Below are 27,592 nucleotides of genomic sequence, written 5' to 3'. Positions count from 1 at the left end.
ACACAGCAGTAATTAGTTTTATCAGAGACATAGATAACAGAGATAACAGAGATAGGCAGCTCGCCAAATATCGGCAAACTCTCGCGCATCCAGTGGTTTTGGCGAGATAGGTTTAATTTTAGTCTGTGCAATAAAAGAATGCATGAAAAACTTCATCATTCATAAACACATATCAATACAACTGGCATAAAAAATAAGCAATTTATTACACGTATTAAGCAAGTTGTTGATATTACAAAATTAATAACATATCGGGAGAAAACAGCTAATATTCTGCAGTTATGCAGGCAACAAACATGTAAGCATAAGAGCCATTATCGTATGGGGCAGGGTATTAATGTTGCTGAAGAAAATTCATAATCACATAAGAATTTTTCATCATGGAGATTGGACTATAAATGCGACTGAGAGTGTTAACATGTTTTTACCAAAGTCATGTAAGGAAAAAGCCCCGCCCCTTGGTGGCCATGTTTTTCATGATATCATTGGGACACTCTATAGAGTGTTAAAAAGGTTTTTCGAATCCCGGACAATCGCTCCTACGGACAATCGCTCCTACGCTAAATTTGACAAGGCGGACAGTCGCTCCTACGATGTTTTGACAGGGCGGACAGTCGCTCCTACGATGTTTTGACAGGGCGGAAAGTCGCTCCTACGATGTTTTGACAGGGCGGACAGTCGCTCCTACATTATTTTGCCAACCCGGACAATCACTCCTACATTATTTTGTCAACCCGGACAATCGCTCCTACATTATTTTTGACTCCAAGGCAAAACATATTATTCGCTGATCAAAGGCTTACACCTATAATTAATCAACAATTATAATTGCCAACCTGTTAACAGAAAGCCAATTTAATTAACATGAGCCGATCAATTTGATTTTAATTAATTAATTTACTTACTGACAAACTATGTTACAGTTTGTCGATTCTGTAAATATAAGGTAGTTATAAGGGCACTTTGGACAATGGTTCCTACATTATTCCTATCAGGGACATTCTTTCCTATATTACATTTATTGGAATAAGTGCCATTTTGCGAATGGAATAAACATAAAAACCGCATTAAATCAATAATTGCTATAACAACAATGGTAGTATCAATCGATAATGACCACTTTGACACCTATGATGTGCCAACCGTGCATAAAGATTACAGAATGGCGTCACATTAAAGGGGCCTTTTCACAGATTTTGGCATGTTTTGAAGTTTGTCATTAAATGCTTTATATTGATAAATGTAAACATTAAATTTTAAAAGCTCCAGTAAAAAATCAAAAATAAAATTTAAAAAAGGAAAACAAAAGTAGCCCGCAGCAGGACTCGAAGTAAAAAACGCATTAGCCAACTGAGCTATCCTGCCAAGGATACATAAGATGCGTATTTTATACCTTATATCATCGTAGTTTCACAAATTTAAACGACATCACTAGAACTTTCCAAATTATTCAATCGCTTCAATCAATTATACATTGAATACAAAATTCATGAAATGCAACATAATGGCGAATTCAAATGTACAGACATTTTCGATTTCAAATTTAAATATCTGGCTTATTTTGCATTTTTCGACACAAGTTGGCAATTTTAATTGTCGGTTAATCATAGGTGTTAGCCTTTGATCGGCGTACACTACATTTTGCCGTGGAGTCAAAATAATGTAGGAGCGACTGTCTGGGTTGACAAAATAATGTAGGAGCGATTGTCCGGGTTGGCAAAATAATGTAGGAGCGACTGTCTGCCCTGTCAAAACATCGTAGGAGCGACTGTCCGCCCTTGCAAAACATCGTAGGAGCGACTGTCCGCCCTGTCAAAACATCGTAGGAGCGACCGTCCGCCCTATCAAATTTAGCGTAGGAGCGATTGTCTGTAGGAGAGATTGTCCGGATACCAGGTTTTTCTATAGCTATATATAGACATATAAGGAAAAATGCCCCACCCCCTGGTGCCCATGTTTTTGAACCAACCGGAACCATTTTTGAACTTGCCCAAGATATCATTTTGACAAATCTTCTGAACAAGTTTCATGATGACGGACAATAAACCGGAACAATTTTTTAACTTGTCCAAGATTTCATTTGGAAAAATGTTCTGACCAAATTTCATGAAGTTTGGACAATTAATGTGGCCTCAAGATTGTTTACAAGGCAAATGTTGACGCCACACAACACGCACTCCACGACTGCCAAAAGGCGATCAAAAAAGCTCACCATTAGCACATTGTGCTCAGGTGAGCTAAAGGGCAAAAAGATAATCACTAGAAATTTGTTCCCACAAAAAATGGTTCTGGGCAACTTCCTAACCATGAACATATTCAGTAGTGTGTCCTGCTTCATTAACACATACTTTCATCCTTAAATATGTTTTGCCATGCTTTGATCTGAATGTAAAAAGCGAATGTCCAGGTCTCTAGCGTGCGTATTAACAATAAATTGCTTTGGATCACTTCGTTCAGTATGTAACACTCAACCCTGATAGGCACAGTGATCTCAACTTGACAGTCTCCAACGTCAGCTGAGTCTGGTTCTGTTGTTGACGATGACTAACCACACTGAGTTGCTTTGTCTTCATACAATGCAGTGTTGAGAGAAGTATCATCCTCAATTCTCAGTTATGGATTCATCCTCATCGAGCAAGAAACCATCCTCAAGCGCTGTTGGGGATGATTCATCATGTCGAGATGGCTTGTGCTTCTTCTGCACCCCATAACTCAGTCACTCCCTCCTGGGCATGGCCAAACTGAAAATACAAATGAGCATATCAGATGAACACCAAATAATATGAAATGTATTATATGCTATTCTAAATTTAGATAAAACAAGAGATGTGTTCATCAGAAACACAATGCCCCCTACTGTGCCGCAATTTGACCTTTGACCTTGAAGAATGACCTTGACCTTGAACTTCCACCACTCAAAATGTGCGGATTCATGAGATACACATGCATGACAAATATCAAGTTGCTATCTTCAATATTGCAAAAGTTATGGCCAACGTTAATTTTTTTTCGGACGGACGGACAGACTGACATACTGACAGTTCAACTGCTATATGCCACCCTACCGGGGGCATAAAATATAAAGGCCTCATGGAATTTATAAAGAAGGCACATAAGCATGCAATTTATAATGTTTCATATGTGAATTCTTTTTCTTTCTATCAGCATTTTAACCATTTTAACCCAACAACATTCAGGCTGTTTAGTTGACTTGTTACTGCATAATGTAATAATGGCAATTTCTCCATAAGATACAAAAGACTACTGCAGTTGACGGCCAGTTCCCTTTAAAATAGGATTTATGTGTGTTACATGAATATTGTAACTTAAAAACTCTTCCATTATACAAAATTCCTTTTCTTGTAATAGAATGAGCTTCATTTTTATAAATTCATTGTCATATTTAAGCAAATGAACACAGAAAGACAATAAACAACCAATCCACCATTTACACCACACAATAACTGGTAATAAGACAAAATGCTGTCTTATTTCAAGGTATTGTGTGGTATTTAATATTACCTGAGCTAAGACATCTTATTAAATTATCTTCCTATATTATAAATTGATCAACAAGTACCTGTTTTAAATTAAATTCTTAGATTTAATATTCCTTGATCAATGGATTAAAATTAAATTATTAATTAAATTCTTATCTTAATTATTAAATGACTCTTGTTTCAAAACTAAATTTATAAATTAAATCATATATTAAATGATCAATTTATTAAAACTTTCCTTAACTTATAAAACTGAAGCACTTTTTTAATTAAGCACATTCTTCGATGATTTTAACTACACAAAATAAACAAACCATTATTTATACTAATTTACACAAAGTAAGATTTTGAATGAGAATGAAGTCAAATTATAAATGTTTAAATTATTATAAAAAGTTGATTTAATTGGGGAGGGCTAATCTCTTATCTGGCACCATACTGTGTCTGCCATTATAACTTTGATATTCATCAAATGATATACGTCACCATTCGGTGGACGGACGGACTGACCGACATGTACAAAAAATCTACCCCCTCTTCTTTGAAGGGGGCATAAATATGGGAAACCATAAAACTATTGAAATCAGAAATTTGCTTATATATAAATGCATAATAGATTGTTAAATGAGGCATGTATTGATACGTCTTGCTAATTATAGCATTTAAACTTAGAGCAGATAATATAAAGATTTTTTAGAGATTAAATTTTCCCCCCACAACTAAAATTTTGTACATAACATCTAACTGTATTTTTTTCTTTATCAATTGCGGATTTTAAAAATTCACTTAACTTTGTTAAAACAGAAAGAGCTTTCTCTTACATCACACATTCTCACAAGTCATATATTTGTACAAAATGCATAAACATATTTTTGGTGTTATTTTGATGCATGTGTATTGTGTATTTATTATTATGGTAGTTTGATGTTTAGCTGTATATGCTTATGTCGCAAATAAACTCGCTGTTCTGTTCTGTTAATTTTATAATATTGGGATTTATTGTGCTCGAATAAAAGTCAGGGGAAGTCTACACTGTGTATTAGCAACCTGCTGTGTTGATCACTATCTTATTAGCTCAATACACAGGCACCTGGCTACTGTACTGGAAAAATTGGATTTACTGCCAAAATAACTGATTTCATTTATTGCTAAATTGTTGTGTACCTTAAAAAAACTTCAATGAATAGTAAACGCTCTACCATTGTCTTATATTTATACCATTTGAAAAAGTTAATGACAATTATTGCAAGCATCCGTTTTATTTACCATTATTATTTTAAATACGCGTTCAATGGCAAATAATACAGGTAAAATCATTATTTGATGTGGATATCAGTACAATTAATAAATTTTAATAAATGTCTATATATTCTAAGCATAGCATACGCAATTGTATAATTCCGAACTAATATAATTTACTTAAATATGATCTAGCTAGAATCAACATCAACATGGATCAACATCACCGTTGTACTTTTTATTTAGTTTTCAGTAATCTGTCCTTGAAATAGAGGTAGCCTTATTAAAGACAGCGCTAAGTGTTAAAGTGGAGATTAAGAAATAAGATCTATTGCATCGCACTGGCGGTATAGCCTGTAGTCTTAAATAAGACACATTTAAGACATGGATAAAATACAATTATGACACATATGAATCTTTCATTTCTTCAAAAAATAAGCACGTAGTCACATATAAATAAGACACATTTAAGACACATAAACAATATGAATAAGACACATTTGAATCTTTCATTTCTTAAAAAAAGCATGTGAATCTTTAGAATACAATATAAAATAACATGTATTACTGACACATTATTCTCAAACAACATGTTTAATTAAAAAAATGTATCCGTACAATACTCAATATCCTTTTACAATGAATTTAACAAGTTTTCTTTAATGACCGATTCATCAAAGAAACACAAATTCCCAACCATTAACAACATGTTCAATTAAAAAAAAAATGTTTCCGTACAATACTCAATATCCTTAAAAAATATTGCTCAAAAATCTGTTTTACTATATAACGTCTGGCATTTTTACCTTTGGCATTTTTACCTATGGCATTTTTACCACTTTACCTCTGGCACTTTTACCGCTGGCATTTTTACCTCTGGCATTTTTACCGCACACCATATAAATGGGTATCAAAAAGTAAATTTCAGTAGTGTTAAAGATATCATAGCAAATTCAATAAGTATACTGTATTGATATGACAGAAATTAAAATTCAAGTATGAACTGTGTCCACTTTATCAAATTCTAGTATTTTAAATGGGTCCAGTTTATAAAACTTCTTGTATTGAAATTGGTCCACATTCTCAATGGTATCGTATACAAATGGGTATGCTTTAAAAAAAAATCTTGTATCAAAATGGGTGTACTTTATCAGAGTTCCAGTATAAAAATGGGTCACATTTCGCAAGTCTCAGCGGTCTCAGTCCCCCCCCCCCCCCAAAGAAATACTTAAATTACTTCCCAAAATGTATAATATATTATAACATCATTATTTTTTTTGCAAGCATTCCCCACACATTTGGCAACGTCAATATGGTGAAATAATCAAAAATAATATTTTCATGATATTGTTGAAAACACAATAAGAATCTTTTATTGACATACCATATATATATATATCGCTCAAATCAGCCAATGGAATAAATGAAGTGTCTTTATTTGTGTCTAGCCGCAGGAAATTTTATTGGACAGTCTGTCTTACAAAGGTCAGGTAAGGTAAAAAGCTGGCTTAGACAGCTTCCACGAGAAAGTACAATTGAAACATATACATGTAACTGTTAAGCATGTGCTAATTATAGCAAAAAACAAAACCTGCATATTTAATTGGCTCTGGAGATAATCTGTCTACTGGGGTCGGTGATGTCCCCCAATAGCTTATCTTATTAGTTAATTTATAAACTGCAGTGTGATAGCTCTTATAATGAAGTGAAGCAAAATGTCTATGTCACAAAAGAATGTTACTCTCAGTTGCAACTGGGCAAACATGTGGTCAATAACTCGAAAAAAAAATCAATGAAATTAATGATTTTAACTTATTTTTTAACATGATTAATGTTTTTTTTCATTGATATATTATTAATTGGTAATCTCAACCAAAGTGATCAAATTGATTACAAATGTATTAATTCATGCATTTAATAATATTTGGGCTTCTAGACCCTTTATCAACCACTGTTCATCTATAAAAAAAAATCCTATTCTTATTAAGGGTGTCATGATACGCTCCCCTTCATTACTATACGTATCGCGGTACAGTGTGTACGATACAATACGTAATGGGATACGTATTGTCAGATGGAAACAACATACAAACCATTTTAAACCATTTTTTCAATTTTATTTAAAGACCTCTACATACATTCATTTCTTTAATTTGTAAAAAATGTTTTTTTATTTTAAATTCATGATTACAAAATTTGTCATTTAAAAATGTGATATGAGATGATATTGGGAGAATTTCCGTTAACATTGATCCAATTACTGTGCCACATATTTTATTGATTGCGCCAATGAAATCTTTCTTGCCGCGTATTGTTACAACATCCAAACATTTAAAGTTTACTTGGCGCGTTGGCGCATATGAAAAATGCTGTACCGTACCATACGCACTCGAAGGCGTATCATGCACCGTACTGAGAGGAGACTATTACGATATACCGTCCCACAGAGTACCGTGACACCCTTAATTCTTATCCTATTAACTTGCACAAAAAAGAAAGATGCATGGTACTGCACGATTATTGCATTTGATGTTCATGGGCATTTGAAAAGTGCGGTCACTCATTCAACTTCTATCAGAAAGGAAAGAAAATGCCAGAGTCTCTCCACTGGTGCAGAAGTTGCATGAATTGCTTTTTTAAAATGTAACTTGTATACATGGGTTAACATGGTTCACTAAAATTCTCATGAAATCAATTATTTGACTGATTACTTAACTGTTCCCACACCTAATTAAGCTCCAACACTTATTTTTTGCATAAATGCAGATCATCAATGCAATAGACTGTATTTGGAACTCAACTAATCGTTAGGTACAATAAACTTTTTACCATTATGACCCTACTGTCACATGAATATTCTGGTACCGTACTTACTTAGTTTGAACAAGACTATTTCCAAGCAATATAAGTCCAATACCGATGAAACTCCACCATTTTCAGCAATATTTCTAGTCTATTTGTTGCCATACCAATCAGAATTATTGACATTGGAACACAATGAATTGACATGCATAATCTCCATGTTGCCTTCTATCCATGTTTCAAGTTTCATGAAAAAATATGTAGAACTTTAAAAATTATCGCAGGATCCACTATTTTCAGCAATATTTATAATCTATTTGTTGCCATCGCAACCATAATTCTTGATGTAGGAACAAAATGAAGTGACGTGCATAATCTCCATATTGCCATCTATCCATATTTTCAAGTTTCATTAAAAAATATGAAGAACTTTTAAAGTTATCACAGGATCCAGAAAAGTGTGACTGACTGACTGACTGACTGACTGACAGACAGAGCAAAAACCATAAGTCCCCTCCATTTTCACCTGTAGGGGGAATAACAATACGCATTCCCGTGGATCTAGGTCAATTTTATTTGTACCTCATGTAAATTAGTGGAAAAACCAGTTGTAGGCAAGTTCCAAATAAGAACTATTGTTCAGACTTAATCCCTTTAAATACCCCTCGGACCGAGAGCTATCAGAGATCTACACCACTTTAGTAATTAACTACATGAGAAGTTGGCAAGTGTCTGATGTTGTTAATGTGTCATTTGTCTTCATGAATTGAAATTGAATCTGCTTTTTGGTCAAAAGTAATCATAATCATAAAATAATAATGAGTAATGACCTCTTGTAGAGGTAATCTATAAAATTATTATTTAAGTAATACAAAAGCTATAATTAATGATAAATCCATGATTAATGAAAAAAGTAATCAATTAATAATCATGATGATAACAGATTAACAATTATGATTACCCCATGTCTGCTTATTGAAAATATAACCCCATTTCTCAGGTAAAAAGTTTTATCAACTCATCAAATAATTATGAAATGGTATTTGTACTAAATACTTCACGTAAAAATGAAAGTTAGATTATAATTTGACATTTGCACAACAGTAGATAGCAGCTTGTGCTTCAGTGATGTGAGACACAAAGAAACTATTATCAAGCATGTGCAATACCCTTAATGTTTTGAAGCATATTTAATTTGCATGAAATGTACAACTCTTTTATCTTAAAATAATGAGAAAATCAGAGCTTCCCTTGACATACTTTTTTGTATCTTCATCACACCCTAGAGTGAATTAAAAAGAGCCAAAACAAAAACACAATTTCTGATAGAATATTGGAAATAGTGTCACAAAGCATTTGGAGAGAATGTTCAAAAGAAATTGTAAATCAGGGCTCGAAATTAACACTCGCACACTCGCAAAATGCCAGTGAAAAATACTGATTAGGAGTTAAGTTTTAAGCCACTAGTATTTTTTTGCGAGTACATAAATAGTGGGAAAAAAACTAGCAATATAAATGCACTCGACGTCATGAACGCTAAACCGTAGCTGGGCTCGAAATTAACACTCGCACACTCGCAAAATGCGAGTAAAAAATACCGAATGCGAGTCAAGTTTTAAGCCACTAGTATTTTTTTGCAAGTAAATAGTGAAAAGAAATGAGTAGGTATAATGCTGCTCGACACATGATCACTAAATCTTAGGTCAATTTATAGAACGCCCAAGAACCCTTATGCGTAAGCGCGCACCTTGTATGTAGACTGGTATATACAGACACGCGGGTGGTATTGGTACAAAGGAAGTGAAACAGTCGACTATTCACACATGTTCATTGAAGCGAAAAATAACTTGTCACTTTATTCCCACAGACGGAAATAACACAAAATATACATAATACAAAAGATAAAGCAAAGTTAACCGTTTAGTTAGAAAAAACAGATTTTAAACCCTTCTATGAAAACAGTGAATTAGTGGAAAAAATAACTTAAAATAAGACTAAAACTTGTTATAGATGAAGATGGTCAATCAACCTAATGTGATACAAGGAACTGATATCTTTGTATGGTTGCAGAAATAAAATGTGTATACATGTTAAGTACTTTTATTTTGTTTAAATAGAACTAAACTAAAAACCAAGGGTTTTTTATGTTTCCATCAAAATTTGCAAGAATGTTTTTGATTTTGCGAGTTGGTATTAAAGCTGCTCGCAATTTTTTGCAAGTAGAAACAAAAGTTAAATTCGAGCCCTGCGTAGGTCAATTTATAGAACGTCTGAATACCTGTATGCGGAAGCGCACACCTTGTATGTAGACTGGTATACTTATAGTACAGATACGAGGATAGTATTGGAACAAAGAACGTGAAACAGTTGACTATTCACATTTGTTCATTGAACTTGAACAGACATGGCGTCGAAGCCAAACATAATTAGTTTCTTTTTGCATACAGACGGAAAAAAAATACGAAAGATGACGTAAAGTTAACCGTTGATTTGTATTTTGGTGACGTCGCACTCAACACACGATATCATAGCTGATTTTTTTCAATATTTGAAAAGTTTTAAACCCATTAAAAATATCCCAAACTGACACTTAAACTTTGTTTTCTGAGTGAACACGACACACTTATATTCGAAAACAATGCCCTTATGGTCCAAGGAACTGATATATTTGTATGATTGCAGAAATAAAATGTGTATGTTAAGAACTTTTGATTTTGTTTTAATAGAACTAAATTAATGTCCGAACTTTTTTATGTTTCCTGCAAAATTTGCGAGACTGTTTTTGATTTTGCGAGTTGGTATTAAAGCAGCTCGCAATGTTTTGCAAGTAGAAAAACAAGTTAATTTCGAGCCCTGTAAATACATTTTAAATGTTTATTTATGGATTATGATGAACAATTTAATGATCAATATAAAAAGTGCTTATGAAATGCTGGGAACAAATTAAAATGAATGTTGCCTGATTGAAATCCCATTGTGGTTTTTCCAGAGACTGTTTATCATCTTTGATGTGAGGTGTGAGCATTTAGAAGCCCTTAAATCAATTGAAAGTCTGTCACATTGAATCTTAAATTATGATACTGAATATTGAATTGTGTAAAAGGTCCCTTTTTTGGGCTGGACTAAATGACTGCCAACGTATGACATTGAACAACAAGTTTTACTGTAAAGTGTCAAATGAGCAGTACAACAATTGGCCCAGTGACACCCCATTTGCACAAATATTTGTTTGGTACTTTTTCAATCATTTTTAACCCTAGCATTATAACTCCTTAGTAAACTCCTAACAACAAGTATCGTTGAAAGCGATGGATGCTCCCCGATGATGCGCTTTGTCAATCTATGTGTTAATAACCACCTAAAAAAATATATTATTTGCCTCGGTGACCTTGACCCCAAATGACATCAAGCGTCATCAAAAGGTAGAGGTCTATATATGTAAGGTACCTACATGCCAAATATGTAAGAGATCAGTAAAATATTGAAGGCGCTATGAAAAACTGTAACAAAAGTGTGACGGAAAAATATATAATTAGCCTCGGTGACCTTGACCTTTAACCCAGTGACCTAAAAACTCATCAAAAGGTAGAGGTCCATGCAAGGTACCTACATGCCAAATATGAAAGAGATCGGTAAAGTAGTGAAGGCGGATGGCCCTATGAGAAACTGTAACAAAAGCGTGACGGAAAATCTATTATTAGCCTCGGTGACCTTGACCTTGAACCCAGTGACCTTAAACCTCATCAAAAGGTAGAGGTCCATGCAAGGTACCTTCATGCCAAATATGAAAGAGATCAGTAAAGTAGTGAAGGCCCTATAAGAAACTGTAACAAAAGCATGACAGAAAATCTATTATTAGGCCTCTGTGACCTTGACCTTGAACCCAGTGACCTCAAACCTCATCAAAAGGTAGAGGTACATGCAAGGTACCTTAGACATGCCAAATTTGAAAGATATCCGTAAAGTAGTGAAGGCCCTATGAGAAACTGTAACAAAAGTGTGACAGAAAATCTATTATTAGCCTCGTTGACCTTGACCTTGAACCCAGTGACCTCAAACCTCATCAAAAGGTAGAGGTCCATGCAAGGTACCTACATGCCAAATATGAAAGAGATCGGTAAAGTGTTGAAGGCGCTATGAGAAACCGTAACAAAAGTGTGACGGAAAGAAGGAAGGAAGGAAGGACAAACACTATATGCTCCTCCAAAATTTTATTTCGGGAAGCATAAAAATATAACACTTGTTTAACCCTTTCCCACACAAAAGCAAAGTGGAAGTGGCTATGTGCAAACAGCATAACTTCAGAACAGCCTGTGAATAAAATGCAGGCTGTTCAGGTTTTATGCTGTTTGCTGCTCATCAGTATCTAAGGGTTGGAAATGAAGCCTTTAAAACTTGGATTTAGTAAGAAAGGTCTTGAATTAAATATAACTTTCTAAGTGACTACAAATGCGTCAAAATACGTATCTAAGGGGTAAAGGGATAAACAAAAAGTAAGGATTTGTAGTAAAAAACTAAGAAGATTGCCAGTAGTATTAAAAACAAATAAAACTATGTATTTAAAACTGATAATATTGTCTTTGTGAAATTAATCTGCAGATTCATTAGCCAATTGTTCTCAATAATTAAATCAAATACAACTGATAGATTTACCATGCCAACACATTGTTTAAAACAATTATTATAATACTTGTTTTCCTCAATAAAAAAACAACCTATTTCGTCTTCATTTAAAATTAATAAAAAACCCTCAAATCTCAAGATTGTTTGACCTGGAGATAATAAGATATTTGTGTGGAGTGTGTCCTTCAGCTTATCAGTTACTGTGTTACTGATTGTAATCTAATAAACCGTGGGTGACTGTGCTCTCTAGGGGTCTAAGGTGACAAAATAAGATAAGACTGGATGCATGTATTTAAGAGGGCATAAGGCACTATTTGGATTTTTTAAATTAATAAATGACATTAAATAAAAATAGAAACTAACAAACTAACAGCTCATAGATTATGGGCATTCAATAGTGGTGATATTATATTGTTAGCAAAAAACAACTGCATTCATTTATCAAAAAGAAACTTAACACATAAAATTGTCTATTTGGTATCTGAAAAATCTTTTCTTGCTGAAATTGTGATGTGCACACCATCAATGCATTTGGTTACGTAATATCCCATATTTCTACGAATTCACTGATGGTATTGACACAACTTACATGTAACTGTAACAATAATAAATATTAATAATAATTATAATGCGAAAAAGTTTCCATCGTAGATTTTCATTTACAAGTAATTGATCGCCTGATAATAAAGGCCAATTTGGTGCAGTCACACCAGCAACAAGTATTTGATTTCCATTCTGGGACCAGGGTCCATGTAAATTGTTTCGGAGGTAACAATACAATATAGGTGGAGCTAAAATTAGGTACTCTGGTTGATCCACATGGCACATGACCATGTCAACTTTAAAATATGTTTTTCAGTGAGTCAGAGATTAATGCATAGAATTAAGCTCTTGAAAATTCTTCCCACATTTTGAGTCTTAACTGCAGGAGCTCCAGGTCAACACATTGTCATAAGCATGATAATACATATTCATCATCACACACTGTCATGTAATTATTCAGGTGAGGAAGGAACTAAGAAATAAAATATATGCACACATGCACACATTTGTTCACAACCTGTGGCTTTCAAGCCTCAAAGATGCAGCAGACGTAAACATCCTCAGGTGTGAAAAAATGATGTTCAATAAATTAAAAATAATCTACAGTAGATACACTTGATTAACCACACAGACGAAATCTACAGTACTGTAACAACACTTAAGCATGTGAATAATTTCATCATTGTTCAATTAATGGATTTTTTTCAACATTTGACCAACAAAATTTTTGTTGTAGTAAATACATTCAATACCAACAACAAAAAAATCAATTATAAAAGTGGATAACATTCATTAACCCTTTCAGTGCGGGAACCGAATTTTAAAGGCCTATGCAAAACATGGCGTCTCATCAGGATCCAAACTGTTTGCTATTCTGATAGTATTCTTTGAAAAAAATCAAAGAAAATGCTAATTTTAGAAATTCAGCAGACGACGTTTTAGCAGACAACAAATTTTCCAGCTTGCAAAGGGTTAAGGGGGCAGGGGATATATTTTTGCCCAAAATTCAAGTTCCGAAAGGCAGCAAACAGTCAAATCCATTTCATCAAAACAGAAAGTGACACAAGAACGCCTATTTGTGTCAGTGTCATAACATAGCGCTAAGGCAACATGCATTGAAAATAAAACCAAAGACAAGGCCAGCTTCTTCACTTGTGAAACTATTGCCCTTGATCTTCCCCCTGGAAGCGAGACAATTCACCCCCAAGACAATTGACATGACGCCTTATCTATGATCGCTCCGCCCACTAGAATTGATCCACCAATCAGCGATCGATTAATCGGGCGCACTCGTTAGCAACGACCTGTCCGCCATTTTCTAGACAAGCTACATGTTTAGGTTCAGTTTTATTCCAACGAGTTTCTTTTGTTTTCCTCTTTAAAAAAACGATTAAAAATGGTTAAACGGTGTCAATGGGGATTATGTAACTCGGACAATCGATATCCTGACAGATTAGTTGGTGACATTGAATTTATTTCGTTTCCAAAGCGGAAATTTCCAACGAGGCAATGCGGTCTTGACAAGAGCGAGTGGAAGCTTCAAGAATTACCGAGATCCCCTTTATAGAACATTAATTTATTTCACAAACTTGAAATGTCATATAAGCAATAACTAAGCATTATTAAGTATGTATTATGTCACATGTTCATGTAAAATAATTGAGAATTTTGGTACCCAATTCGTGTTACTTTACTACGAAATCCCCGTTAAAAATCGCGTTTCTGTGTGTGTCAGAAACAAGTGAAAACCATTTTGTTATTATTTTAATAAAGACGTATCGATAAATGCTATTGTAAAAGAGTTATTATTACTGATATTAGTTAACCAATAAATGAGGTAACTTCGGGGAAGTCGGTACCTGCGCGAGCGTCTGATATTGGTAGCCTTATTAATTTATAATAGCCTGACCGTATTCCATTTCGTACAACGCTAATTTTATATCAGACAATGTCCAAACTTACTGTGTTGTTTTTGCGCTTTAAATTATACTGATTGATAAATGTCCCATAAGCAATGTTTAATATGATTAATATCACTTTTATACGCAATAACATGTGGGATTGAGGTACCCACCTGGCGTCAGAAAGCGCATAAAAACTTCACCAAATTCCCAGTTATAAAGCGCTATTTCGTGTCAAATACACGGGTAGGGGGGAATATTTCAGTAAAAATTTTGTTAATAACACGGGTAAATACCGGTGAAGTGTTAATTTATTGCAAATTCCACCATTACACGTAATAACGGGTTCGATTTCGGTAAGCGTGCAAGTGTTTGGGAGCGTGTTTAATGTACCGATTTACCCGTTATAAATAGCTGGTGTTCTCTTTAATCATATATTTTTTTTGCATTTGCAGAATAACTAAATTGCATCAACTCCTTTACAAGTGTAATATGGTGTTAAACAAGTCCATAAAATCATCTGGAGTATCGCGTAAATCTATATGCAGTCTCTAGGCAAAGAAGCCATTTTGGTGAAAGCTTGTCTAGGTTTTCTTCCCGCTGAGCCACGTGATTAAGTGGGCGGAGCAATCACTGATAAGGCGTCATGTCAATTCACCCCGAGGAGACAATTCACCCCCTAGACAATTCACCCCTGCTCCTGGACAATTTTTTTTTATCTTTTGCTGTTTGTTTAGGATTTAGTAATTACAGATATCTTTTTTCTAAGGATAGTTATTTGTATTCTTTTTTATTTTTATGAAGTTCTAATAAAAGCATATTAAGATGTTCTCAGAATTTCTTTCTTTTTTTCATAAAATTACTTGCAATTGAAACATAACTGTGCTTTTTATCTATTGATGTTTGTTTTTGTTATTAACAATATCTTATTATTAACAATATCTTATTATTGTTTTTATGTCATTAAATAATTTATTATGTGTTTATGTTTTATTTAAGATTGATTTTATTCATTAAAACAGTTTATATTTGTAAAAAGTGTATAAATAAATAATAATGGTATTGGATACATTATTTGGAAATAATCTAATTGTTTTATTTGATAAGTTATGCAAGATTTCGAAATTTTTATAAAATTACTATATTTATTTTTAAATGGGAAATATAATATAAAATATTTGTCACATAATCAGTCAACAAAGTAACAACACCTAAAAAACAACCTTTTTCACACCCATAAAGGTATCAATAAACAGATAATCTGTCAGGCATTTAGAGCTGATGAGGGTACTGATTATCTAATGGTAGATAAGGCTATTACTGATTGGGGTTGCTTAGAGATAAGGCTGTAGTATGGAATGAGTTAACATACTGTATGATTGAAGTGGACTTGAATTGAGTACAATTTTTGTAAAAAGTACATTACATTTCAAAACATTTTTAAGAGGAGCATACTAGCGGTATTATAGTAGATTTAATAAATCATGAGCCATTGGTGTATAAGTAGCATTTTAAAAAATTATAACATAAAATGGTGTGAATTTGATACTGGCTTTGAAAAGAATACTGATAATTGCAGACTAAAATATGTTTCAATACACAACATTACAAAACACAACTTCTATCACTAATCCTTCAATGAGAGAAAATCCAACAACTTAATGGATAATAAGAATAAAAATAATAATTTTGTTAATGAAACACTTTTGTTTATAGGCAGTTAAATAAAAATAATAATCAAAATATCAGGTGAACAACAATGGAATTTTTTAATACAATACCAGGTCTTAGAATTGCCCAGCCCAACATAATTATTTGTCAATGTGTGTAACTGAAGTCTTTGTTTATCTGTGTTGACACTTTGATAAAGCCTTGTCAGGTGTGTGAATGCTTATCATGTACCATCATGTAACTCTAATGGAACTCAAAACTCCCCATTTTTCTCATGTAACTGCGGCGTGCGTCAGGGAGAAAATTTATCGCCCATCCTCTTTTCCCTTTTCCTAAATGACCTTGGGAATTACTTAGAATCTAAAGGCCACCATGGTATAAAACTTACAAATCCAGAAAACGATATTGCTACTTTTCTCAAAATAATTGTACTATTATATGCAGACGACACAGTCTTAATTGCTGAAAATGCCCAAACACTACAAAACTGTCTGAATGACTTTGCTGATTACTGTAAAACATGGAAGTTAAATATAAATAAGGATAAAACAAAAGTAATTATTTTCGGATCAAGGCAAAATAGAAACTTCTCTTTTAAAATAGACAACACGTCTCTAGAAATTGTTAACTCATACAAATATCTAGGTGTTTTTTTAGCAAAATCTGGTAGCTTCCTAACTGCAAAGAAACATCTTGCACAACAAGCAAGGAAAGCAATGCACCTACTCTATTCAAGAATTAATAACCTTAATTTACCAATATATCTGATATTAAAACTTTTTGATAACACTATCCTGCCAATATTAACATATTCAGCAGAGGTTTGGGGCTATGAAAGCATTGATTTACTAGAGAAAATACACAATGAATTTCTGAGAAAAATTTTCAATCTAAGAAAAAGCTCCCCACTTTATATGATATACGCAGAATTCGGAAGATACCCCATAGATCTCTCTATAAAAGGCAGAATGATTGCATACTGGAATAGATTAATAACTGGGAAACCGGATAAATTAGCATATCTCATATATAAATACATGTTAAACCTTCCTAACTTTGAATCTAAATGGATAAATTATGTAAAAAATATCTTCACACAAACTGGCAGAAATTACATATGGCTAAATCAAGATCAAATCCAAAATAAAAATATAAAGTACACTATAAAGGGCATATTACTTAATCAATACCAGCAAACCTGGCATACCTCACTTCAAAACTCAACAAAAGGCTTAAACTATTCAATATTTAAGGATAAGATTGAATTAGAGAAATATTTAATCACACTAACTAAATATGAATCATCTTTATTTATTAAACTTAGAACTGGTAATCACTTTTTCCCAAATGAGACAGGTAGATGGACCAATCAAGACATAAATGAGAGAACATGCCCTCATTGTACATGCAGAGATGTGGCGGATGAATTTCACTACATGCTTATATGTCCCTTTTTTAATGAACATAGAAGGAAGTTTATAAAAAATACTACTACTGTAGAACAAATACGCTAAAATTTAAAGAATTGTTGACAACAAGGTCCTTAAAGGATTTTAAAAAATTATGTAAATTCATAAAAGTATTATTTCAAACATTAACCCGCTGATAAGTTTAACTTGGTGTATATGTTAAATTATGTTTGTTATCTTTTATGTATTTCAACAATTAAACCTCATAAGACTAATTCATATCCACAAAAAATATTACTTTAAACGCTAACACGTTGATAAATTTATTTATATAGAGAACAAAATCATGTCTAATGCAGTACTTTTTGCATTTCGTCTCAATCAATCAATTAATATTTTATAAGATGAATTAATCATCTTACATATTGGTATTACTACATCATAGTTCATGTTGAATACCTAACTTCATTCACTACGCATGTTTAAAATATTTTTACGCATGTTTTTTCAATCTGGCAACAAATATCAATGTCACAAATTTGAAATTACTGATTTACTCATAAATGTTGTTAGCAAATTGTGATTTATATTTTAAACCTTGCACTAGCCAAATTATATGCAATGTACATGTATGTTTGTATCTCAAGCTTATTGTTAACCTTGCTGGAATATGTTTTTTAATCAATGACACTTGACACTTATTACTTATTGCAGCAATTCTACTCATCCCCCCTCTCCATCACCCATCCATGCCTTTCACCATTGATTTCATGTGCCATGTGTAAACTTACACAACTTCACAAATACATGTACAGTAAAGTACTTTTTGTCATGCAATCTCACTACTGCAGGTCAAATCGACACAATTTAGTACATGATTATATAAAGCTACTTGCTGAAACAATAACATAAAGTCCTTTACTTACGAATCACATGGTCACTGACACAGGACAAACATGGGCATGGTTAATCTGGCCTGACACAACATCGGTCAATGTCACATGAATGGGTCACTTCACATTTGATCATTACTTAATTTAAACACACCAATTAATCCCAAGTAGAATTACATTAACAGACAATTTCGGTCTACAAAATGTAAATCTATACGTCACTTTTGAAAGTTTAGTTAATATGCGATCTATAAATGAAACACTCTCCACGATTATTCTACAGAGGAAACAGTGAAAACACAAACAATACGCACATTTCTGACCTAATTCCAGGGTTTACACACAGATCAGCGAAGCGCTGCAGACAAAAATAAATTAACCAATCAAATTCACCGGGTTTTAAATAGAACCGAATGGAAAAACCATAACTATAGTCTGCATCAGTAATTCATGTAAACAAACAGGTTATTCAGGCCAAAGGAATAAAACATGTTTATTTCTCAGGTCAACATCATCATTCCCCCACTCAATTCAAATGTATGTCTCATATCTTTTTTCATCTCCACTTCTCTTTCTCTTTTCTATTTTCTATGTAAAGTTTAACACCATGTCACAATTGTTAATAACTCTTTGTAAAAGATGCATTGTCACTGTATACTCATGTGTCACTATATTTGTGATTTGAGCTTAATAAAGGTTATGTTGTTGATGTTGTTGTTGCTTGATTGTAATACCCATTAATAGCACGCTTCCAACCAGATTAAATTTCCTTTCTTTAATTAAGGTTTTCTTATCAATTAAACCATAATATTTTATTAAATTAATTATCCCATCTAACATGAATAAATAAGTAATTGTCAAAATGTAAAATTCTAAGAATTAAATGAAACTAATTAATCAACTTCAATATTTGACAAAGTTCTCAAATAATAAAATAGCAGTTAACCTAATAATATTATTTCAGTCTTCACGATAGTTCATTTTATCCACTAGCCATTCGGGCTACTGGAATGGTAAAGACAAGTAGCCCAGCAGCAAAATTACTAGCCCAAAGTAAATTTGTTAAAATATACACCCTGATAAAGGGTTTCATCTTTCAAAAGCAGTTAATCTATTAAAAGTAAAATTGTATCCAGGGTATGTTAACTGTAAAGCCTATTGCAAAAACAATTGCAACACAATATAACAAGTCAGTGTAATTATGTCCTTTATAAATTATAAGTATTTAACATGTGATAAACAACTTCTTCGTTCATCTAATCATCACTGCAATCCTGGAGATCCTCTTAGTCAGAAACCATATCCTGTAAAACAAGCAACCTGATAGTTATTTTCCAGAAGTTTACTTGACAAGTGAAGGCATAGATGGCATACTTTTATCATACATGTTGACTTTTTTCTTATGCTGTGTTTTTAAGCGTAGCTTATTAAACTCTGTCTTACAGAAGTAGCTTCTCCTTCATCACTGATTTTTTACTACTTTTCTTGAAATTCACGTTTCCGTGATTTTTCATAGTCATTTGTTGACTTACGATCAGAAGTGGGCAGTTTCTTGCCAGGCTTCACACCAGCTACGTATTTAAGCATTATGCAGCCTTATGCGCGTAGGGACTTACAACTTTGGAAATAAACCCACAAACAAGGTTACAAAGTAAAACGATGTTTATTCGGGAAATGCAAGCCGCGTACGTCGATAAGTTTACTTCAGCAGAAAAACACATCAGCATGACGTGTGCCACTAGTAAATAACCAGTCTAAATTGTTCACCACGTGGCCTGTGTTACGACTCGAAAATGACCGTTGAATGTATGGACCAATCGGAACGCGTTTAAATCTCGTATTTTAGGCGAAGTTGAACGAAGTTCTGTCGGAAATCTTCGCGACGTACTCACAAAATAATGACTTTTATCACACTTAAAAATGAAACAATATTGATACACGGAATTTCTACTGGCCCGACGGGCGTACAATATGGCAATTTTAATAGGCCCGAGCTATAATTTACACGCCCAGGCCAACGGGCGTGCGCTTATTTCGCAGACTGTTATTTAAATCCAATGCACAAATATTATAAATACAAAATACTTAATTTGTTTCAATTTTATATGTTGTAACACAGTTTATAGAAAAATAACATTGGTTGGATTGCATTTGACAAAAAACACTATTTCATCTTTCATTTACATACTACATTTATTATCTTCACATCAAAATTGTGCTACAAAGTCAAAATTATAACCCCAAACATCTGTTCACAACTTATTTTTAAATATGACAAAAGCAAATGACAATACAATATCATATAAAAAATATGGCAGTGAATTGTCTTGGGGGTGTATTGTCCAAGGAAATCAAATTCTGGAGTGAATTGTCCAGGGGATGAATTGTCTTGGGGGTGAATTATCTGACACCCTTTCCCCCACCCACCTACTTTTTAATGAAAAATTGAGAAATTTTACCCATTTCATGGCATGCAAAGTACATTCAAACAGAATGCAATTCTAGTTTTGGCTACATTACTCATTAATTTCAACCATGTGCTGTGCTTATTTAACTACAAGTCTTTAGATTTTTCACAATTTACCTTTAAAGTTCTGTTCTGTTTCTGCAGCGTGAAATATTGACCTTCGCAAAAATCTCCTTTTTGGAGATCCAAAATATCCTTGCAAGGGAGCTGTCGCTAGTTTCAATGTTGTTTTTTTTACAATATTTTGAGACAGTCTTTCTTAAACCTAACACAAGAAATACCTTTTATAAATTCCTAATCGATTTTTAAAGACCATAGGTTACCCATACCCTAAAGATATGTAATTTTTTCCCCCTTTCACTGATATGTGCTCGGTACGACTAAAGAGCGTATATGTCTATGTAGTGTCTATCGCAACCGTTGTTTATTTTTGGTGTTTTCACTTCATATACACTTATATTTGTTAATGCAGCATCAACATACTACAACAATATCCCGGAAAGAGAAAAATAATGCATTTGAATATCAACCGTAGTTTCGTTTTGACAACTGACGACATACAAGATTCGATTTACGAAGTGAATCTTAATCTAGTTTTAGTGCAGATTCGTTCATACGACACAAAAACACTATTTTGTTTTACGGATCATTTCGGATTAGAGGACTGGGTGAGTCATGTAAAATATCGATTATAATATATACTTTTTATAAACAACTGGCAGCAAGATGAGTTGCAGATAATTCGTCAGTAACCACATTTAAACTAACTCTTTTGACCTGTTAATTATGTTCAGCTCAATTCAACAGTGAAACATGCCCATAATATCACTTTAATTGTTAATTTGGAATTGTAATAATAAACCATATGTCACCTAATCAGTCAAGAAAGTAACAATACCTGAAAACACCATATCCTATTTCCCACCCCTAAAATTACAATAAACAGCTTATCTGTCAGTCATTCAGAGCTGATGAGGGTACTGATAATCGAGGGGTAGATAAGGCTATTACTGATAGGGGTTGCCTAGAAATAAGGCTGTAGTATGGAATACTTAAATAAATATTTTAATTTGTCATGCTTTACAATTTAATATTTAATTAATTAATGTAGAACTGTAACTCATGTTCAAATTTTGATAATGCTGGGCAATTTTATTAAATTATTAATTAAATACACATTTGATTCTGTAAAATTGTATTATGACTGATTATTATTGTAAAATTAATAATCTTTGCGTACAAAAATGTTTCAATACATGTAGGTATGATAATCATATATACTCGGTTTATATGATACTAAGCTATACGTATTTGTACTCACGTTAACATTATTGTTATACGTTTTTTTCTTATAATTGTGTGCGCAATACGTTTTCCATAGGTAACGGGATCTTCATTAATAGTTTTATGACAAATATTAAATTCTTAATAATTCATAGTTCTATCAGTCTTTATGTCCTATTCATTAAATTACAATATTAGTGTACATATTGTAAATCTTTGATAATGTGTGTAAATATTGAAAAAAATATTAAAATAAAAGTATATAGATGTATTTCTACTTGTGTACATATTGTACAGCTTTGATACTGTATGTAAATATTGAAATAAATATTTAAATAAAAGTATATAGATGAATGTCTACTTGTGTACATGATAAAGCTTTGACAATGTGTGTTTCAAATATTTTAATAAAAATAATAGTTTAAAAAATATATTTTAAAAAGTACTTTTACTGTCTGTTATAATGTGCCGATAATGTAACCTGGTGTAAACACAATTTGTTAAAAAATGTGTTATTTTGTGAAAATATTGCAATAAAAAGTATTGAACTAAACTCTGAAAGTATTTCTCATTTGTGTTTATGCATGAATAACTCATTCAGAACCCATCAACACATCAATAGTTTCACTACCGTGCGAGTTGACTTTTAGGTACGGGTTGACTTCCGTGCGAGTTGACCAAACAACGTGCGAGTTGACTACCGTGCGAGTTGACTAAGGTACGAGTTGACTGTAAACCCATTCTATACATAGATGGTGACGTCACTAAGTAAGACCGGTGTGTACACAATGCTGTAAACCTTGTATTGTGGAGTCGTCGTGGTTATTGTTGGTTGTGTGTAGCCTAAAAACAATGTTCATATTCGCGAACATGAAATTAGAGTTCGAAACATGATAATGGCTAGAGAATTGATCTATTTATGTTAACAGTCTTAATTATATTTTACATTAAACTGTAATTTGTTGATAAAAACATTGCAGAAAAAGCATCAATATTGCAAATATTCGATCATATTCGCTCGTTTCGTTCATATTCGCGAAAATGAGTCATATACGCATTATAGACGGACCCAAAATTTCGAGCAAAAAACTTCAAAAACTGTTAAACGGGAATAAACAACACAATAATACAATTCCGAATGACAATAAGTATGTTTCCAATGTTATTGTCTTTCTGGATTGTATTTATCATCACAGAAATGGATAAAAGCAACGTTTGGATTATCAAAAGGTAAATGTAATATATTTTCGAGATAAGTCACTTTATTATTTATACAGTCTTTCAAAATTATGGAACGTTTTAAATTCATCTTTCCAGAAATAGCAATATGTGGGTCTAATCTCTTTCAAAAAGACATTTTATTCAACGTAACGTACCGATTTAAGAAAATTCAAAAATTATAAATTGATTTTGACACCTTAAAAAGAAAACATCAATTATTTAATAAAGTTTGGTGTCTTTTACTCTTTATACAATAGATATATTGCAATGGGTATAAACTGTTTATTGAAGTCTGATCCCCCCCTCCCTTCTCTGGTCAAACTCCCATTGGAGTTCTTTATAAATTGGAGTTAGACGGGGATCCCCCGTCAAACTCCCATTGGGGTTTAATTTAAATTGGAGTTTGCCGGGGTCCCCCGTGAAAACCCCGTTGGAGTTTAATGGATATGGAGTTTCACGGGATCCCCCGTCAAAACCCCACGGGAGAAGAAAATCTACAAACACTTTATTTTCTTATTAAAGTACATATTTCTTACAATTATAACTTAAACATGTGTATTTGTAAACATTGAAACAAAAAACAAAGCATAATATTAAAATTACATTTTTTGTAAAATATAGGTAAAATTCTCCCGTCTGGAAAAATCTCCCGTTGGAAAATTGCAATTCTTAACGGGGGAGCCAAAACCCCGTTGGGATCCAACGGGGGATGGCAACTTTATCATCAAATAACTCTACTTTCCAAAAACATTTTTACTCTTTTTTTTCAATTATATGTATGTACTCAATGCCCCCTACAAATATGCAAAATTTCATAACAATTGTTCAATAAATAAAAAAAATAAGTTTGCAAATAATCTGGATTTGCAAACTTAATCTGGATACTGTTATTACATAATTATGTTGTGTCATGAAACGCACCTTTTATAACGATATCATACCACATGAGGTAATGTCTATAATATGCTTAAAAACATGTCAAATATATATATGGTTTGTACCATTATAGCCTTTAACGTTCACATTGCACTCGTAATGACGATTAAATTTACTTTAAACATATTTTATTTCAAGAACAATCATATTATATACAAAGTATGCATACATAGTTACAGCTGATTTACATGTTTCGAACATGGATAAGAACGAAAGACCAAGTCTTGTATAGTTCTCCTCCGTACATAGTTTTTGCAGGATTGTAACTTTACGATTTAATGGGTGGTAATCATTTGTAATTAAACATACAATAAGACATTTTAAACAAAAGAAGGACAATTGTTATAAAGAAGGAAAAAGACAGTGAGACCGGGATCAGACGAAGGAAGCTAATGAAACTTCCGATATAGTGCGAAACTGAGATGTTTGAAAGGTTGCTCTTTAAATTTTTGATTGTTTTTACATGACGATTTATGGGATTGTATGATGTACAAGCCAGCAAACAGTCATTGATGTTCTGGTTAAGCATATATTTCAAACATGGTGTGTTGTGTAATAGACTTCCTATAAAGTAATTATGCCGCACGTGGTGAAATCAAAAAATTTGTTTACGTTCGTTTTTGCTTTTGCTTTTTGAGTACAAGTATATTGAATACCCTTATATAAAACATATTAGAAAATTGTCCACACAGCATGTAAATGTTATGTAAGGAAAATATTGTATCTGATCATTTCAAATTAATTGTCATCACATACCACTGTATCGTAGAGATGTTAATATGTTCTAATAAACATGCCAATGGAGTAAGAATATAGTGATTAGAGTTAACAAACTAACAACATCGTAGTGTAGGTGTTTTAACATATATATACAAAATAAAAAATGCTCCTATCTTATCTGACAACTTGCTTATTAAAACGATAGCGGAGAATAATTTCAAACGCAAACGACGATACGCGACCCAGCTACCAATAATTCGTTGAGATTTATTAACACATGAGTTGTCGTTTTACACTTTCGTTTGGAATATATACAAAGGAACAGAGGAATTCTGATTTGCAGTTGAGGATGATGTTATTATTTTAATATTCATTCTGATCGTTTTTTGTATAAACATTAACGTTTGGCAAGGTAAACATATTCGGCTTACACCTTAAGATGAAATGCACACTTCAAATATATGTCCACATAGTTGTAAAAACCCGTCTTATTCATGCATTTAGTTATAACAAAAAAGTCAAAGAAATACCCAATACATGTATGTATTTGATTCACTTGTTGTGTTTTCATACATATTTAAAGCTGAGTAAAGGCTAGTCTTAAGACGCTGAACATTTGGAGTGTCGTTTTTCATTCTGCATTCACACAATGTACTTCAATATTTTTTTCAAAAATAAAATAATAACGAAAGTGTTGTTTACAGTCGTATGACCAATAGGTTACATTTTTAAATTCATTTATATTTGAATATTTCTTTTTAGGTATCAGAAATATCTTTACTAAGTATTTGTACAACGTTACACTCAGAGAAAATTTGGTTATTCATTCATCTGGCATTCTAAAAAAAATCCATAAATTACCGTCCGACAAGAACATTTAATCAAAGCGCTGTAGGCGCTGAAGGCCTGGGGCTAGGTTTAGTGTGACGTAAAATGCATTTACGATGTTTTGTCCGAATTTCTCCCTTTGTCCGAATTTATACGGATTGACCATAGCGGTTGCGTGCAGAAGCTCAGAGACGGTAAGTCAAGACAATAGTTGTGTATATAGTACAGTGTACATAGACCGTGGAGGGCAACACAATACTGGTTGTGGGAACGATAACCTTTAGTTCAATTCTACAGATCTGGTAGAGGTTCGTCTACATAGGCGGTGAAGATATACAACAACAACAACATGGCCGCAAAAAACTGTTATTGTTGGCGTCAAATAAATCACTTTCAATAGCCTAAAATAGCTTTCTATTACATAATTAACAGATCAGGAAAACACTCATACTTCCTTTTTAATGTGTATACAAAAGAAAATCCACTTAAGTCCAAGTCTCACTTTTGTCGGTAGAGCCCCTGTCCATCCCGGTTTGCTAACGCCGGTCGACCGGCGAGGACCGGGATGATTCGTATAAATTTTTTAACGCAGTCACACTTTTCCCGGTGCCGTCCCGGTTGAAGCCGGTCAACAGCCCGGGAGAGTCCCGGTCAACCCGGACGGGCTACGGTTTATCCCGGTGAAGCCCCGGCAGAGCCCCGGCAGAGCCCCGGATGTCGCCGGTAGTGCCCCGGTGAAAGCCGGGAGCGTCCCGTCATAGCCCCGGTTGAGCCCCGGTGAAAGCCGGCAGAGCCCCGGTATACTGTAACACCGCCGGCACTCACCGTGTCTATACCGGCATCAGACCCCGGCAGAGCTACGGCAACGCCCCGGTTTTACCCCGGTCGTCGCCTTAATGCCCCGGCGGAGCCCCGGTGGCATTCCGGCAGAGCGCCTGTTTTCTTATATACCGTAGCTATACCTGGACTCTAACGGCATTCCTCGGGGCGTTGCCGTAGCTCTGCCGGGGTCTGTATGTGCCCCGGCGGAGCTACGGTGCCGTCCCTTTTGTTCCCGGTGCCGTCTCGGTTGTTCCCGGTTCCGCGCCGGTCGTTGCCGGTCCTTCCCGGTGACTCCCGGTTCATTCAGGAGGTATTTAACAATTTAATATTTTCTCGGTGGAGCCCCGATTTTCCCCCGGTTCATCCCGGTCGTCCCCGATAGAGCCCCGGTCCATCCCGAAAGAGCCCCGGTTCATCCCGGTAGGTCCCGGATCACGCAAAGGGGCTCCGCGGGCATCATAGGGAGACTGGGCCTTCACCCTGATAAAGAACGGTGTACAGATTGTGTACGTTGTCTCACGTAGAATTTTTCGCGCTCGATTTGCGCGCTCGATCTGCGCAGTGAAATATCATATCCGATAACTTCGTATATTTCCGAGAATGATCATGAATATTTGTTGTTGTTTTTTTTCAGTTTCTTTTTTCTTGAATGTCTCGTTAACGTAAAATAAAATAACAATATCTTAAAATATGTTTATAAATACCAAATGTAATGTCTTCAAAAAATGTTTCA

The 27,592-nt window shown here is 33.7% G+C and overlaps 1 protein-coding gene and 1 long non-coding RNA gene across 12 annotated transcripts in view; both read right to left on the bottom strand.

Annotated features, from left to right (window-relative positions):
• Positions 1-27,592, bottom strand: part of LOC127865683 (mucin-like protein) — a 208,320-nt gene that overhangs the window by 112,060 nt on the left and 68,668 nt on the right. The gene's annotated exons all lie outside the window — the stretch shown is intronic.
• LOC127865720 (uncharacterized) lies at positions 4-21,626 on the bottom strand. The gene is made up of 2 exons (XR_008042742.1): positions 21,166-21,626; positions 4-2,741 (listed from the first exon to the last, which is right to left on the bottom strand). It is a non-coding gene; the product is annotated as an uncharacterized LOC127865720 (long non-coding RNA).

This window comes from Dreissena polymorpha, chromosome 2 (assembly GCF_020536995.1).
Source record: "Dreissena polymorpha isolate Duluth1 chromosome 2, UMN_Dpol_1.0, whole genome shotgun sequence".
Lineage (NCBI taxonomy): Eukaryota > Metazoa > Mollusca > Bivalvia > Myida > Dreissenidae > Dreissena > Dreissena polymorpha.
The sequence above is the reverse complement of the archived record's forward strand: the minus strand, read 5'-3'. Positions and strand labels throughout refer to the sequence as shown.